This window comes from Columba livia, chromosome 3 (genome assembly GCF_036013475.1).
Source record: "Columba livia isolate bColLiv1 breed racing homer chromosome 3, bColLiv1.pat.W.v2, whole genome shotgun sequence".
Lineage (NCBI taxonomy): Eukaryota > Metazoa > Chordata > Aves > Columbiformes > Columbidae > Columba > Columba livia.
The window spans coordinates 87842135-87859709 of NC_088604.1; the positions used below are offsets into that span (position 1 = coordinate 87842135).

A 17575-nucleotide genomic window follows, 5' to 3' on the forward strand; every position below is an offset into this window, starting at 1 on the left:
GGTGAGGGGTGCTGCTGTGTGAGTGGGGGGGTGCACTTTTTGTGCTCCCACTGTGCCTCCCCACCCTTCACTTGGCTCCATCACTCTTGGCTTCAGCACCTGTTTTCCTCCAGCACCGAGGCTCAGCTGCCTTAATGGGAAGAGGGCAGCTGGGATGGGGGGGATGCCCTGGAAGGGGGCCAGCCCCAGCCAGGCCAGGGAGGAGGCTGAGGCACAGCATTTGCAGCTCCAGCCGTGCATACCAGGAGAGTAGCCGGTGGGCAGGCGCCAGTTCATTCCTGAGCAGCTGAGGGGCCCAGCGGAGGGGGCAGTGGGGTGCTCTGCTAAGGGCCTCCCTGCCAGCCCTGGGGGGCTGATGCAGATCCATGGTGTGGTGGGGACTCAGCAAACATCCCACCGTGGCCTGCGTCCAACACAGCAGTGAGGTGATGTGCTGCTGGAGAGGTGCTCCCATCCAAGAGACAATGCTGGCACCCACAGCACCACTCTCAGTGCCCAGGGCTGTCCCCCTTGCATGGGCTGTGTTGTCTCCCCAGGGTGGCTGCCCGCCAGCAGCCTCCCTTCTCTCCTTCTCTGTGCTGGCATTCAGCCCCGCTGACGAATCCCGCTTGCAGTTCCTATGGCAGAAGCCACTTCCCCTCCTGCTAATCCGCCCGTGCATGCAGCCTCCACCTGCTGAGCCAGCCGGAGCCGTGCTCAGCCGGCCCCAGCCAGAGCCGGGGCTCTGAAACCTGCTCCGGCTGCAGAGCCCACGGGGCAGTGGAGCCTTCACACGCGGTCCTGCAGCAGCAGGAAACCCCGACCCTGTTTGGCACCGGGCAGCGAGGAGGCTGCAGGCAGCATCAGCTGGCACCAGGAGACCTGAGTCCTTGAGGTAAGAGCAGGGTGCAGGTGGTGGGGCTTGAGAGATGCAAGCGCTGTCTCTGCTGTGCTGTTTCCCCGGGTACTAGGCAGGGGGTCTGGGTCCAAGCCCCTTGCTGAGCCAGGGACTTGCCTCCCGTTTTGGCTGCACAGTAGTCCTGCTGCAAGGTCACCCTGCAGCTGGTGGCCTGTGTTGAGTTCCCTGAGCTGTCACCCACCGTCTTGCTCCCCCTCCCTGCAGGAACAGAGGTCTGGTAACCCAACCAGGACCCGGGGCTTTTCAGTCCCATGGCTGCGAGGAGGGTTCAGAGCCTGGCTCTGCTGTAGGGGAGAGGGAAAGGGCTGGGGGAAGCGGTGGTGGCGGGGCTGGCTGGCAGCACCCTGCCCTCCTTGTCAGGGCAAACTTAGAGCACAGGAATACCCCCTCCCAGGGCAGGGTCCCCAGGAGGGTGCAAGAACAGGAGGAGGGGAGGCGCTGCAACAAGCCAAAGCACAGGGCATCCCTGTGCTGGGGCTGCAGCAGCGAGGTGACCCCAGCAGCCTCCCTCTTGCAGCTGTGGCTGCTGCAGCTATGGGGTCCAGGGCAGAGCAGGGTGCAAGGCAGGGTTAGGCTGGGGTGGGAGCTCCGAGTTGCAGTGCTGGCAGCACGGGGCCATTGCTGAACTGGAGCTGAGAGCTGTCCTGCACCTGTCTGTGCTGTGTCCTTGATGTGGCAGGCAGCACACTAGGACCTAGCAAGCTGCAAGCCTGCATTGCTGGCAGCCCTCTGCCTGGACACTGTGGGATCCTGCCTTGTCAGCTGGCAGTACTGCGGGAAGGAGCCTGCCAGCCCCCAAAAAAACAATGTAAGCAAGCGTGGCTGTGCACCTGGCCACCCCCGGGCCAGGCAGGAGCTCCCTGCACTGTGTCCTGCAGGCAGGGACATGCCAGCCGGAGGGCTGAGGACTGCTGCCGCAGGCTGTAACAGGGCACGGGGTTAAGGACTGGTGGCAGTGGTCGTGGGAGTGGGTGAGTGCTGGAGTAGAGCAGGGACACTGGCAGCGCTCCAGGGAAGCCCTGGCACTCCTCCTGTGGCCAGTGCAGGGCAGCTGGGGTTGGGGTGCTAGGGGCTGAGAGGCCATCTGACAGGTGCTTAGACCCCAACATGCTCACCCTCACGCTGCTGCCTGTACCAGGTGCTGTGGCTGCCTCCCCCCCGCCTCTCCGGGACTCTCCACTGGGCTGGGCAGGGACCTGTCCCAGGAGATATGGCTGGCACCAGGACAGTGTCATGAGGCAACAAACACCTTCTACTCACCCCCCCAGCACCAGCCAGCTGGGTGTGGTGTGTGGCTAGCCTGCCCGTAGGGATGTCACCCCAGGACTGGCATGGCCACCTTCTTGTGTCAGTCCCAGCCTTCCTTGAGTGCAGGCTCTCTCCCTGCCCCACCAGTCCCATATGTTCTTCTATGGTCCCAGGAGTGCCTGCACAACATGGGACACCACTGGAGAGCCCTCCCTGTTCCAAGAGGCTCTGGGGCTGTGCCAGCCCTCTCCTCCGTGACAGATCTTCTCCATCCCTGTCCACCTCTCACAGGCCTTTTGTCCCCATAGCTGGGCACTCTCCCATGACCTTTTCTATTTGTAGGCTGACCGCTGGGATCCCGACTTCTACCTGTGCACCATTCCCCATCCAACCCCTTCCTCCCCAGATGCCATTCCCCAGCTGCCCTTGGCGTGATTTGGCCCAGTGCAGAGGTTCCGGCTGCCCCTGGGGCCCAAAGCTTATCCCTTGGCTTGTTTGCAGGAGCCTGACCCCACGTGCAGTGGAGAGAGACAAGGTACAGGCAGCACAGGGTTCAAGGTATGGCCATTGCCACTGCACCCACAGTGCCTTTCAGCGTGACGGCACTGCTCTGCTACCATGGTAAAGGTGTCAGGCAAGAGGTGAGAAAAGATCGTCCCTGCCACTGCTTGCTGCTCCTATCCCTCACATGTCCTGATGCTGCCTCGGGCAGGGAGTGGGTGCTGTAAGGGCCATGATGTATGGGAAAAGGTAGGGAGCGAGGGACGCTAGAACAGCTGTGTGGTAGGAGATGGTGAAATCATCTGTCATGGTCCCTTGGCCTGTGCAGGAAGGATGATGGAGGATGCAGTGGAGCCACGTGCTGCTGCTGGCCTGCTCATGCTATGACATACACAGACATATAAGGAGCAGCCAGAGCAGCCCTGAAAGCAAGCTGGGCAGCACTGGGAGCAGCAGGATGTGGGATGCCCTGACCTGAGCTGCCGGCAGCGAAGAGCCACTCTGGGGCTGACCGAGCTGTCAGGCTTTCACCGAGCTCTTTTGATTCTTGAGAAGTGATCTGCATGGATTTTTGCAGGGATCCCAGCACCTTCATCACTGCAGCTATGAAGCAGGTCCAGCAGCAACAGCATAGCAGCAGCTCAACCCTGCTCTGAAGTTTCCCAACTGTGACAACCCTGCAGGCAGCACTAGTGAAAGCCAGGTGAGGTTTTTCCACCCACTGGCACCCACTGGAGATGGCAGGTCCTGCAGGGAATGTGGAGAAGGCATGGAGTATGGGATGCCAGCAGCTCTTCCTCAGAAGGGGTTTTCCACAGGGAGCCAGCCACTGCTATTGTCAGCACTGACTTTCCCCTTCTGGCTTGCCAGAAAGGAGATTTACTGGGTCTGGGTCGCAGTGTTAGCAGAGCAGGCTGTGTTTCCCTGGAGACTGTGAATCCTGATCAGCTGAGGATGGACATGTCGAGTCAGCCTCAGGCCATGAGCCCCTGGGAAGGTAGCACTAGGACTCCCCCCTTGTCCCTGCGGACTTGGCAGTGGCACAAGGATGCTCCTGACTGCCTCATAGGCCAGGGCTGCAGGGAGAAGCAGGCAAACTGCCTTCTAAGTGAGCTGCACTGAGGAGGTGGGCCTGGGCAGGAATGCCTTGTGTTTTTCCCTGTCCCAGCCTACTCCTGTGAGACTCAGGGTTGTCAGATGACCAGACAGGACCCCTTTCTCTATGCCCTGCAGTTGAGCTGCAAGTGCAGCCCCACAGGACCTGTATCATGTTCAGGGTGACTGTCACTGTGTTGTGTCCTCATGTGATCCATCCTGGGTGACAGCAGGACGCTGAACTCTGCTTCCTAACACCACCTCTGCACTTCTGCATGGTACGTTACCTACTGGCAAATGCTGCCCTGCTACTTTTCACCACCTTCAATCCAAGAGCTGGAGCTTCTGCCCTTGGACTTGCTTGCTCACCCCCAAGATTTCCCAGCTCTCGCTCAGCTCCAGCCCCCTCTCTGTGGCATAGCTGTGGGTTAGTACAGAACACACACCAAGCTCACTGAATCACTGCCCATACTTCGGGGTGCCTGGTCCCACTTCACACACCCAGTTCCCAATGCTGGTGATGCCCTCATCTCCCTGCTCCAGCCTGCTGCCTCCTCATCCTCAAACTGGCCCTGGCGGACACTAGAGTCCAAGCACTCGGGCGCTTGCCTGCGTCTCCCTGGCCCCCTTCCCGAGGGGCGACTTGGGATGCTTTTTGGCTCAGAAAGGCCAAATACTTAGCCACTGGCCGTCAGCTCCCCGCTTTTGGGAGCACACCACCACTGCGCTCCCCACTTCTGCTTTTCCACCCTCCCTCCCGCATACCGCGGAGCCACTTAAGCCTATAGGCCGGGTAAGCCCTACCCCGTGGGCTCCCCGTGCTTCGCGGTCGCAGGAGGGGCCCCACAGCCGGCTCCCGCCCCCTCGGGGGCCGCCGCGTCCCGTGCCTGCCAGCAGGGGGCAGCACCGGCCCGCGCACCTCCCGGCGATGAGTTTGTGGGTGCTCTGCGGCTGGGCGGGGGGAGCCCGGTAGAGCTCCTTGCACTGCCCCAGCATTGCCCTGCACAGCTCCCTGCACAGCCCCAGCACTGCCCTGCACAGCTCCCTGCACAGCTCCCTGCACAGCCCCAGCACCACTCAGCACAGCCCTCAGAAAAGCCCATCTCCGGGTCAAGCAGGTTTGCAGCAAGAGCAGGCAGGGCCCAGAAGCTGGTGCCCCACCTTTGGGGACAACCAAACTCTGCCTGGCATCCCTGGCAGCACAGGTGTGGGGCACTGCAGCCTCCTGGCTGTGTCTCCCAGCCCCACGTATGAGGGGTGCAGGACCCCCAAAGGGTTTCCTTCTCCACAGGCTTAGCGCATCCTCTGCCTGTGAGTGGACGCTGGGGTTTGCAGAGGGGCTGAGGGAGGGCAGCGTCTCAGGTGATAACCGGTGGCTGGTCATGGGTTCAGCTTGCCCTTCTTTTGATGTCTTATGGTTGCTCTCTGCTGGGTGGCCTGCGGGGCTGCATATTGGCTTGGGAACCCACGGAAGCACAACTGACAGGAGAGGGAGATGATGAACGGCTGGTACTGTTGGAAGCTGTGGGAAAGGGCCCTTCTGGAGACCTGCCTGAGGGATGTTTGGGAGCATTCAGCTGCAGCTCCGCTGCCGATTTGCCCAGGGGAGAAAGCATGACGGGACAGGCTTAGTCTCCAAACAGGATTTAGTCAGCTGTGCCAGACGTTTGCATAGAGCTGAATTCCTCCACGCCAGCCAGTGTCTGTTGAGCTGGGCACAGATTGGGGCCAGCACAGCCGTGAGAGCTCCTGGGGTTCTGTTTGGAGCCCTCGTCTCTGCATGTGGCTATGTGCCATGGTCCCCATGGTGCCAGTGATCACAGAGCCTGCCCAGGCTAGCTGGGAGAGCCGGCAGGCACCTTGCCTCTGCCCTGCCATGCAGGGTGGGCAGCCTCTGGCCGCAGTGGCACTCCCCACGAGCAGGAGCATGGCTCTGCCCGCTGCCACCAACATGCCTGGGGAAAGCTGGTGGGGAGCCATGGCTTCAGGCTGTCCCTCGGGGCTGGGATTCAACCATCCTCCAGAAAGGCTTCTTCTGCCTTTTAGATGGCTCTTGGAGATCCAGGGAGCTGCTGGGCACCTGGGTCTGCCAGGGCATGGATGGGTTTTGTTGGGTGGGAGTGTAAGCAAGACCACACAGCAGCTGCCACCTCCCCTTCATCCTGCCAGGTTCCATCGTTCCCAGCTGCCTGCAGCTCCTTCATGGTGTTTTACGAGGGTGGCTGGGAGCCAGACGGCTCCTTCCTCAATGGCTCTGTGGCGGGAGACTGGTGCTGCCAGCCAAGCAGCGGGATGTGCCCCCGGCACTGCTTCAATGGGCCGGATGACCTTGACTATACTGTGGCTCCCTCTGCCCATGCCTGCTCCATTCTCTGCCAAGGACACCTGGCGTGAGACCACGACAGGGTGGCAGGGTGCTCAGCGTGGCCTGTGCTGCCATTTCGGAATGCCTCACAGTGTTTCTGCCCACGTCTGAGCCAAGGGTTAACGCTGGCTCCTCCAGTATGAGTGGGAGCCTGCACTGTATATCTTGAATTTATCCAGGTCTCAGCTCAGCCTCTAGCAGGTAGAAACCCCCTGCTGTGGCGGTAACATTTCACCCTTGGCCGGTGGCTGCACAGCTGGCACTCTACCAGTTGTAAATGGTTGTAAATGCTTGTCAGAGCAAGTAATTGGGCAGCTGGAGCTTAGGGGAGGGTGGCAGCGGTGCAGCAGCTGGTGTGGGAGAGTGGGAAGATGTACACTGAGGGAGGCACAGGTATGGTGATGAGGAGGGAGAGATTGCTGCGGGAAGGATCGCATCCAGGAGGTGGCAGGGATAGGAGACCCTTAGCAGTGGCTTGGGCAGAGGGGTTTGTGTCATCTTCCCTGCCAGCTGGGAGATGCCCCACGTCCCAATGATGCTGTTGTCCTATGGGGCACCAGGCCCTCCCCTCAGGCAGTTTGAGAGGGGCTGGATCTTGGCTGGACCTCACAGCCCTCAGTAGCCCCAGGGGTGCCCTGGGCCCCTTGCTGAGCTCTGCCCATGGACAATGGGGTTTGTTTCTGCTTGCCCAGCTGGAAAATACCCATGGCCCTGCCACCCTTCCCTGCCACATCTCCAGACTGTTTGCTCACCGGGGTGCAAGCGCTTTGGGGGGTAGCATTGTTACCCCATTACATCTCAGTGTTACCAGTGAGGGGGGCTGCTGAGCATTAGGAGGTGGTGAGGCTGATCAGCAGCAAATGCTTCCCTCTCCCCTGCCTCTCCTTGCAGGTTTTCAGCCAGGGCTGCTCCTGGGCTGGCAGTCAGCTCCCGCTGCCCTCAGCTCACTAGTGAAGAAGTCGCAGGCAGCTGCCTGACTTTATCCCGGCAGATCACCTCGTGCGAGGAAGCAGGGGGACAGTGGGGTGCTGGAGATCTGCATGGCTCCTTGCCAGCGGTGACGTGCCCAGCTGGATCTCCTGTCACGGGCAGAGCTCGGGAGGGGATCACAGCCCGCTCCTCACCCACCTCATCCCAGCCAGGCTCAGGCCATCAGATGAGCATCACTTACACCCGCCACCTCCCACCCCGAAATGCAGGGCAGAGCAAAGAGGTCCTGGGGGGTCGCCATCAGGAGCCTCACAAGCAACGACCAGAGAACCCCCACCCCAAGAAGGGCCTGCAGCCAGAACCCTGCTCCAGCATAATTCAGGGCCAGCAAGGGATCAGCAAAACTGAAACCATCCCTGAGCCAGTTGCTGATGTCAGCAAGAGGCTGTGATGCTTTGTTGATTATCAAAGCATCTGGGATCATTGCAGTCTCATTATAACTGGATTCCCAGGAGCTTGTAGTGATTTTTTTTTCGCCCTCATTGGCTAATAGGTTAACAACCTACTGGCACTTGACAGAGGTCCAGCACCTTCTGTGTTTTCCTCCATGTGACTGATTAAAGCGCCCCTTTCCCAACCCGGCTGTGCTCTGCTGCCCTGTCACACGTGCACAGAATCGGATACGGGTGCTAATCTGCTTGCCACCCCACTCCTGCCTGCCTGCTCGGCTGTTTATGCACACTGGCTCTCTGTTTCTCTCCACCGTGGCACAGAGGCTCTCTGAGCTGAGCTGCCCATGCCTTCCTCAGGAACGGGGTGAGCGGTGCCTGATGGAGGGAAATGCTGTCTCTGTGGGTTGTGCTTGCAAAGGAAGGGAGGTTTTGTGATGGAAAGGGGAGCAGAATGGCGTGCAGCCCCCTGACCTCAGTCCTGTTGCAGGCTGACAGCCTCACAGTGCCTCAGTTTCCTACACAGGCACAGGCAAATTGGAGAGAAATGGAAAACTCATTATAGGGAGGGAAGGCTGGCAGGTTAATTAAGATATGGTTGCAGAACACTTGCAAATCTCTGAAGAAAACATTCAATGTAGGTGCCAAGTATAGAGAACCCTGGAGGCACCCAGTGCCTGCAAATGCTGCCTAGCTCCTCCGGTCCTAAAACTTAAATATTGCCCAAGAGCCACGGAAAATATTCCTTCAGCTCGTATGATGCATTACCCACAGCCTGGAATAACAGTTCCTTTTTCCTCTTGCTTTCCAAACCAGCTGTTTGTTTGCTTTCCCCTTTTGGATTTTGATGCTTTAGTTGAAGCAGGGAATTGCTACCAAAAAAAAAAAAAAAAAGAGGCAGCTTTTGTAAAAAGTTTGGCAGCAAGCTGTCTGAAGGAGAGCATTTGACTGTTTGTTCTGCCTGTTACAAGCTAGCTTTGAGCAGAGCGTACAAATTGGGCTCCAGGTGACGATGTCGCGTTGCCTGCAGTGCACATTTGAGGTTTCAGAAAGAAAACTGGGCAGGCTGGGCATCTTGAGCCCCACTGGCGTGTCCTGGGGAGCACGTCCATGGGACTCCCAGCCTTATGTAAGGGAGAGGCTTTGCTGGCTGCCTTCCTCCGGGAAAGCAGGGCTCTGCCTGCTCCCTTTGCTCTGGGGAGTGCAACAATCTGCCAGCAGCGGCAGCGTATTTTGGCACCTCACTGCTGCTTTTGGGATGGAGAGGGTGGAAGAACAACAAGCCGCAAGGCCCTGCTTGAGGCTGCTTTTTCTGCTTGCCCAAATTACGGAGGGGAGAAAGATCTAGCTCTGTGTGTCGTACTGGTGTGGTGCATTGCTGGGCCCGGTACCACTGCTGGGCAAAGCACCAGTTGTTTCCAGTTTGGAGCAGAAACCATTTCCATAGCTATTTGCTTCTTCTGGGAAGCTTGTTATTATACTTGCAAAAGCCAACACAATAACATGAAAGTCACTTGGGAGTAGAGGGCTCTGCAAAAGCAACACGTCCCATCAAGATGAAGCAAGGCAGCTTGGCCCTTCAGCAAGGGCTCATGTCTACAGGGTGAAAAGTGAGTTGTCACCAGCTGTGTGGTTTGTCACCTTCCCTCACAGAAGAGGTGTCGTCCCCCTGGGACCACACACCAGCATTGGCATCACACAGCCCAAGGACCGTGTCTCGCTTTTGAGGGCAGACATGCTCCTGGGATGAGACCCATGGGTGAAACCTCTTCTGCCCTGCACCCTCTCCCAGCCTCAGCCTTTCTCACTCCATGGTGTCTTGTTCACTCCAGGTCTCCTGCTTTCCCCAAAGGAAGGCATCATTAGACCCCATCCTGCAAGTCAGTGGTGGGTGGGAGTGCAGGTCTGTGCATAGAAGAAGCTGTGGGTCCATGGTGTACTTAGGAACTGAAGCTGCCTTTCTCCTCACCTCCCCTTGGGTTTATCTGCCGGCCTCCTGTCTGCCTGTGGTCACTGGTGGCTGAGACGCTGTTCAGTGTTAATGGATTTCAAACCCCATGTCTCCACTGAGAGACAGCTCTACTGAGAGATGTTGATGTACTGATGATGCTTGGGAGTGGCTGTGAGGGTAGGACCAGAGCTGTGAATTAAAGAACATTTAGTCCTGTACTTTGGGGATGGTAAGTGCTACACATAACACTGCTGAAAGCCTGGGGTGAGACAGTAGCTACTCCTACCCCATCACAAAGCGGAGACTTCCCAGAATGTCCACACAAATGCGAATTTTGTGTTGTTTCTCCTCCCTATGAGGTTTGAGGCTCTTAATGATGCTGAGAGCCTTGTCCTGGCTTCTGGAAGCACGATGGTACTTTGGCTGGGCACCACCAGTCTGGACCTGGGAATCAGTTCCCACAGCTTTTGGCCTGTACTGAACTCAGAGCTTATATAGAAAAGTCAAATTGTAGTGATGCTCAAGTTTTAGCTCAATGCTGCTGACCACTGAGTGTGGACATCTCGAAGGGAAACATGGGGCCAGGGTTCCATGGCATCAATGTCCTGGGGACTGCCATGTGGGCTCGTAGGGCTCCATAGGTGACAGCATGGCACATCGCAAAGCCAGAGAGCAGGTGACATGAGACATCCCAAAGCAGGCAACCTTGATCTTCTTTTTTTGCTTTTTGTTTCCCTGTCTATTTTGAACCATGTTCTTCGTTCATGTCACACCCTTTATGCTGGGGTTGAAGGAGGGAGACAGAGAGGAGGAGGGGAGGGGAGGGAGAGGGAGAGGGAGAGGGAGAGGGAGAGGGAGAAGGAGAGGGAGAGGGAGAGGGAGGGGAGAGGAAAGGGAAAGGGAGAGGGAGGGGAAAGGAAAGAAAGGGAGAGGGAGGGGAGGAGAGGTTTTGCCTGTGTTGCAGCTCACTCAGAAGATCTTCCAGATCAGAAAGGCTTAGGGAAAGTGGGCTGAAGAAAGGCAGGCCCTGGGCCTGGATCCCTTATTGCCTGAGAGATGCAGCAGCAGCTTAATTGGAGATGGGAGCTTTTAAATTTAATTTGATCTGATATGAATCTTGCATTTAAGACAAGAGCCTCCTGTCTTATTATCTGACAACATTGTCTGCTGCTCACTTCGTGTTTTTGGCACATCCTGCTATCTCACCACAGAAACCCATATGGCAACAAATATCTACCACCAGCACAAAGAGGGAGACATCCACAGACAGGGGCTGCTACTGAGCAGGACTGTGAAGAAGTCACTTCCTGAGGGTGACACTCCACAGTGTCATCATTGCATCTCAGAAAATGCTGGTAGTTGTTTCGCCCCTGTCCTTGTTGCCTTTTTCTTGGGCTTTGTGGACTTTTTGCTTACGTGGCAATGTTTCGCAGGTCTGTCTCAAAATACAAGCTTGGTGCTTGGATCCTGCAGGGAAATGTGTCTTAGAGATCATCTCGCTGAGAGATCATGAGGATGGGAATCTGCCAGAGCATTCGGGGGTGTTTTAACTTCTGATTTTAATTTCTAACCCAAACTGATCACCGTCTGTAGAGAATTTTCTGAGGCTGTTTATTAAGGGAACAAACGTTTTTGCAGTCAGGGCTGCTGCAGGGACTTCTTGGTGACGCTGCCGGCAGCTGCACAGCGAAGGTGAACGGTGAGAGCGAGGAGGGCCCTGTGCTCCTGGCGGAAGCACCTTGAAACACTGAGCTGCAGAAAAGACTTCTACAGACCGTTTAACCACCCGGATGTGAGGTTGAATTCAGGTGCACTTCCCTTTGCTGCGGGACAAAGTACCCTAAGTCCTGCTGCACCTTGGCACTCCAGCAAATGAACAGGCTTTTGTCATAGCGGAGTAGTTATCTCTTCCGGAGAGTTAGGAGCCTGGCGATGGAGAGCCTGAAAAAAAAACAGCTTAGAGTCCAATTCTGCCTTTTTGATACTGTGTACACATCATATTGATGTCCTCTGGATACAGGGGAATTGCTAAATTTCAGATGGCTCTGTGCATTGCCTGCCTTCCTGGGTATCACCATCATGAATGCACAGTGCAAAAAGCTGTCTTCAATTCTCTCTTTAACCTGAGATATTTATATATTACAGTTTTACACTCAAAAGTGGTGACTGCCAGCAGAACAGGTTTTTGTCCAGGTTAGGATGCAGCACTGAGGACGAGTGACAGATCTAGTGAACGGGACCAGTTCACGCTCCGTTTAGAGCCGTGTTATAACATACAAGCTCTCTTTAGAGCTATAATATGTACTAACGTATAGGTATTAACACAAACCGGAGCTGGGTGCAGCTCAGGGGCGTAGGAAGAGGCTTTGCTCTCCTTCCACCACAGCCGTGCACCATAAAGCAGCCGAACCCCGGGCTGGATGGGAGAGCCGGGGGTTCCCCCGCCGGCTGCGGGGCGCGGGGAGGCGCGGACACGTAGTGGGGGGAGCCAGGGGCGGGCAAAGCCAGGGGGAGGGCCGGGACCAGCGAGCGGCGGGGAGCGGCGTGGAGGAGCCCAGCGCAGGTGGGTTCACCCGCGGGGTTGGGTAGCGCAGGGGGACGCGGCGCCTCTTGCCCGTTTTCCCCCCGTGGGGTTGAGGGTTGAGAGGTGGGTGGGGGGAAGGCAAAACCCGCTGCTCCCCCCCCCCCCCACCGCCGCAACGCAGGGACCGCGTGGCGCTGAAGGCGGCAAAAACAGGAGGAGGAGTTTGCAAAGCGGACAGGGAGGAGGTGGTTTCCCCTCCGCGCTGGGGACAGAAGGCGCCAGAGCCAGCAAGGAGCGGGGGCCGCCTGTATTTTAAGGTACTGACTCAAAGTCGCTGAGCTTGCGATCCTACCCGGGTTCCCCACGCACTCGGCAGCTTTGCAAGGCTGCTCGGAGCTTCGGCGGGAGCCGGGGGGTCGCAAACTCAGGATCCGGCACTCCGTCGTGGAGGGGAGGCGACGTGTGGGTCGCAGCGCGGGTTGGGGGGTTGATGCATAGATGCTGCCTTTTAGGATGGCGGGGTGGGGGTTCTTCCTTGCTGACTCGCACAGCAACTGCGAGTCCCCTTTCCTGGTTACTGCCAGGGGGAGAGCATGTGGTTTTGGGGATGCAAAGCAGAGCAGCATGTGGTTTTGGGGATGTGAAGCGCGCTGATGCTCTGATGCCTGGGATGCAGGAATTCACCAAGGGGTTTGTTCAGTGGTCCTCTGGCTGTAGGGATGTGCATCTCCGCCGAGCACTGGTGTGTGTGCACGATAGCGGTGCATGTTGCGAGGACACGCTGGAAGGTGTGTGGACTGGGTACCACATGCTGCTGTGCAAGCAGCAGGGCAGAGTCCTCTTACCTGTCAGCAAAGCCGCTGGGCCAGGGTTCCTCCAGGTCTTGCTCAAGAAAATGTTCTAAGTTGGCTGTGGGATGCTGTGGAAGATTTCGGTAAGCATTTCTTTCTGTTCCTGAGCTGTGTTAACAGAGAGCCTGGCCCAGGCAGGAGCACTGAGAGCTTCTGTGGAGCCCTTTTGTGCTGTCCTCCCCACCCCTGTAGTTAAATCTGAGCCTCTAATTAAATCTGAGCCTCTCACCCATGCTAGGTGCTAATACTGCCAGGCTGACACAGTCCCTGCCTGTGTTCACCAGCGTTCCCATCTGCCTTTTGGGAATGGGCCGTAAAGCTTTGGGCTGTGTGGGAAGGCAGCAGCAGCCAAGCCTTGGGGCTGTGGGATCTCAGACAAGTGAGCTTGTATCCTTGAGCCCAGTAGATTCCCCAGGGCTAGGGGCTGCAGGAGCTGCAGCTGTTAGCCACAGCTGGATGCGCATCCTGGCTGTTCTGAAGCAGGAAGCAGCCCAAAGGCCCCTCGGTTGCCTGTTGCGAGCTGACACAATTGAGGGACTTCTGTCAATGCCGACACAGGAAATCCCACTCCCCTCCTGCAGCACATCCCAGCTTGGCGGCATGGTTTCCTCTCGCCAGCCCCTGTGAGCTGCCGGACAGCCCCGGGCTCCCTCGGGCCTGCCTTCCCTCCAGGATGTGGCTAGGCAGGGATGCTTTTCTCTTGGGTTCACTGGTTATCCGAGTGCCGTTCACAAGCCATTGATACAGTGTCAGTCCAGTGCCAACACCACATGTGTGCCCTTCGAGCATTCCTGCTCCTGATGTTGCCTTTTGCTTCTGGAAAAGACAGGTATGCTTGCTCTTGGCTCGCCATGAAGGTCTTCACAGAGTGTGAGTGCCTTCTGTACAGCATTGAGGGCTGTAACGTAGGCCACAGAAGATGGTTTGCAGGGTGGCTGTTCCACCCAAGCTAGAGCAGACAAGATGTGGGGGCCTACGCTGTGCCAGGTACCTGGAGCAAAGAGGCTGAAGCAATTCACTCCAGCTTGAATGAGCAAACATAGGGCCAGCACACAGGCCAGTGTGGCACCTCCATCCTGCAGCTGTCCCTCTTCTCTTCCCCAAGCTGCGTAATTAACTACTGGCATAATTTCCTCATCATAGCATCCCTACTCTCATTATCTTGGGCTGGGAGGTATTTACAAGCCTTGTGCTCTTTGAAGATGAGCCATGGGCTTTGTTCTTGCCCTAGCCTGACCTGTCTCCCTCATTGTTGTGGTTGGGGGGCAGCCAGGGTGCGGAGGACAAGGCACTTGTTCACCCACTCCTGTGCTGCTCTGTCCTCACTCCGCCTGGCTCCATTCCCAGCTACCCTGGCAGTGGCACGGCTTGGGGACCAGCCTGTTGGGCCAAAGCACCTGCCTGCCCTGTCCAAGTGTGAGGGCACAGGCCATTGGCTTTGGGAAGGCAGCAAGCAGCGTCCGCTGCTTTCTTGGGACAGTTGTTTTTGTCCAGCGTAACATCCAGGTCCTTGGCAAGTGTTAAAGAAGCTGCAACAGCCGCTCTTATCAGCAGAGTAATGTTTGCTTGTGCTGCTTGCCAGCTCGGTACTGACCCCACAGTGCAAACTCCGCTCACCTCCCTGCGCCTTCCTGAGCTCCCCCAGCGCCTACCTCTGCCCTGTGACTGGGGCTGCTGGGGCTGCAGGACCGTGAGCTCTCCGAGTTGCGTCTCCATAGAATCACAGAATCATTTTGGTTGGAAGAGACTCTTAAGATGGAGTCCACCTATAACCTAAATCTAGCACTAAACCATGTCCTTAAGAGCCTCATCTAAATGTCTTTTAAACACCTCCAGGGATGGTGACTCCACCACTTCCCTGGGCAGCCTATTCCAATTCCTGACAACCCTTTCCCTGACGAATTTTTTCCTAATATCCAATCTAACCTCCCCTGGTGCAACTTGAGGCCATTTCCTCTTGTCCTGTCACTGTTTACTTGGGAGAAGAGACCAACACCCTCCATGCTACAACCTCCTTTCAGGTAGCTGTAGACAGCGATAAGGTCTCCCCTCAGCGTCCTTTTCTCCAGGCTAAACAGCCCCAGTTCCCTCAGCCACTTCTCATCAGACTTGTACTCCAGGCCCCTCACCAGCCTGGTCACCCTCCTCTGAACTCTCTCCAGAACCTCAGTTTCCTTTTTGTAGTGAGGGGCCCAAAACTGAACACAGGATTAGAGATGCAGCCTCACCAGTGCTGAGTACAGTGGCACAATTACTTGTGTAGTCCTGTTGACCACACTATTCCTGATGCACACCAGGATGCTGTTGGTCTTTTTGGCCACCTGGGCACACTGCTGGCTCATATTCAGCCACCTTTCAATCAACACCCCCAGATCGCTCTCTGCCAGGCAGCTTTCCAGCCACTCTTCCTCGAGCCTGTAGCTCTACGTGGGGTTGTTGTGACCCCTCGTTTGTCCTTGTTGAACCTCACCTCCACGCTAGCTCATAATCAGCTGCCAGCAAGATCAAGCACAAAGCACTATGCAGAGTGAGCTACAGGCACTTGCAGATGGGCAGGAGTCAGGGTTTTAACAGCCAGGCAGCTATTAGGATTTGATTAAGCAGTGTGAAACTTTATAAGTTAACAATGATAGTGCTTCATAGGTTAACAGTGTGCAAGACATGGGATGGGGAAATAAGCGTGCAGAGTAGGGGCAGACCCTGGATAGGTTTGGTTACATCAGGATTTGTGGTCCAGAGGGACCCCACTGCCCCAGCTGAAGTTGCAGAGCAGCACTGCACCCCATCTCCTACTCCAGACCCTGTAGACCTGGTTGGGGGATCAGTTGTACATGCACTCTGGGGTCCCCATGTGGGAAAGGAGCTGTGGTGCTGCGTGAGGAACATGTACGAGGGTAATTGCTCCCATGGGACAAAGGAAGCTGTTGTGTAGGGATAGCACTAGCCATTTGTAACTTCATTGCTGACGCTGGTGGTGTGAAGGACATTACTGTTGTGACATTTTAGTCCTGCTCCGCCTTGAACCGATCCCTGAGGGCAGTCTCAAAGCACTGGGTATCTGTGGCTGTCATGCACCATCCATGACACAAATCAGTGAGCCTGGCATTCTGAGTGCAGTACTGGAGGCTCTCTGTCAGCCTCTCTGTTAAGCCGTGTGTGAGCACAGCCAGGCTTGACCTCCAGGAGACCAGCTTTTTTTGAGGCCAAAGGGGAGCAGAGACCTATTGCCTGCTTGCTGGCGCATGCAGAAGTGGCCAGCAGGAAATCAGGCAGATTTCCGCAGAGCCTTCTTGCTTTCTTCCCACCACACCACTGCCAGAGCGATCTGCTCTAGTTCGTTTACTTTAGGACGTGTCTGGTGGGAAAGCAACCCGCTGTGAAATTTCCAGCTGGAAATTCATGGAGTGAATGGTCTGGGAAGCTGCAGAGGCAGGAGGCAGGCAGGGCTGGAGGTGGAGAGGAGTAAGGTTGAGAGGGGTATGGCTGAACTGGGAGCAGTGCTGGGATGGGAGGGGTGTGCAGGCAGCCTCCTGCTCTGGCCATGTACCGAGGCTGAATTATGGCAGCAGGACTGGGTGGAGACTCCCAAACCTCTGCCATCAGCCTTGCTGTGCCCAGGGCAAGCCATCAACCTGAACGTGTACCAGAGTTTTCCTGCTGGGGAGAGGGGCATCCCACTTGGGCCACCCTGCTTGGCTTCTGCCAAGCCCATGCTGTGGCTTCGAGGGTGGTCCTCATGGACCTGCCCGGTTCATCATGCCTAGCACAGCCACCCACTGGCACCATGCAGGGACAGGGAGCCGATTGACACCTGCGGCCGAGGGCTGGAGCGCCTAGAAGAGCTCAAAGATGGTCAGGGCTTTGGGGTGGGCAGCCCCATTTGAGTCTTGCTGCAGGTTTGCTTGTGAGAAACCCTTGTGAGAGAAGCTCCCTCTTTTTAGGTTTGGGGATTACCCCTGGAGAACAGCGGGAGGAGGTGGGAGGCACTGGTGGCACAGCTGCCTTCTTGGTGCTGGCCAGTGACTCAGGGTTGAAGGAGCTGCCTGCTCTGCCTTTGACAAGCCTTGTCTTTTCCTGGCCTCAGGACCGAGATGCAGGCAATTCCATTTTTTTTGCCTGGGGTATCCTCCCATGGTGCTATGGATGAGCTCTTTGATCATATTTGCTCCAGATGGGATCTCTGCTCCTTTGGGGAGCCCAGTCCATCAGGGTTTGTAGGTGTTGGGCTGTGGCTGAGGCCAGTGGGGTTGGGTGGATCTCCGCACCCTCCTGTTGAAAGCAGGAGGGTTATCCACAGTTATCCACGGGAGGAGGCAACACAACCAAGCTATTAAGAAACAATCCACCCTCCCCTGCAGCTTCTCCTTCCCATCTTCACACCCACTCCTTGTGGCAATACAAGGTTAGTGTGACCGTGTGGTAAACCACATCAGAAAACTAATCTGCCAACATGTTCCTGGATGGGGCTGTTACCTCGGGGGCAGCGGGACTGGGGTACCTGGGCAGTGGGGGGCAGGAGCTGTGCCTCACAGGGGGTCAAGGGAACTGCTGTAGGGCTCCATGCTCCCCCTGCCTGGGCTCTGCATCTGGGATTGCTCCAAAAGAGGAGCCTTTGATCAGAAACAAAACCTGACAGCAGTAAATTGCCTGGCTGTCCATAAGCAAACACAAATTCTCTGCCACCAGCTGTCTCTCCCTTCATCCCCTGTGGTTGTACGGGGGATGCAGTGTCCTAGAAAGGCATTGCTTCAGCAGGGCTCAGC

At 56.8% G+C, this 17575-nt stretch overlaps 1 protein-coding gene across 5 annotated transcripts in view; it reads left to right on the forward strand.

Moving 5' to 3' along the window:
* Positions 1–274: 274 nt before the first annotated feature.
* SLC29A1 (solute carrier family 29 member 1 (Augustine blood group)) overlaps positions 275–17575 on the forward strand; it is a 33965-nt gene continuing 16664 nt past the window's right edge. The window contains exon 1 of one of the 5 annotated variants that reach the window (XM_005503803.3): positions 275–874. The gene's annotated coding sequence lies outside the window, so the exon portion shown is untranslated. Of the gene's footprint in view, positions 875–11917; positions 12279–17575 lie in introns of those variants that run through there. The other 4 variants (XM_065058118.1, XM_065058120.1, XM_005503801.3 and 1 more) reach the window with 4 other exon arrangements.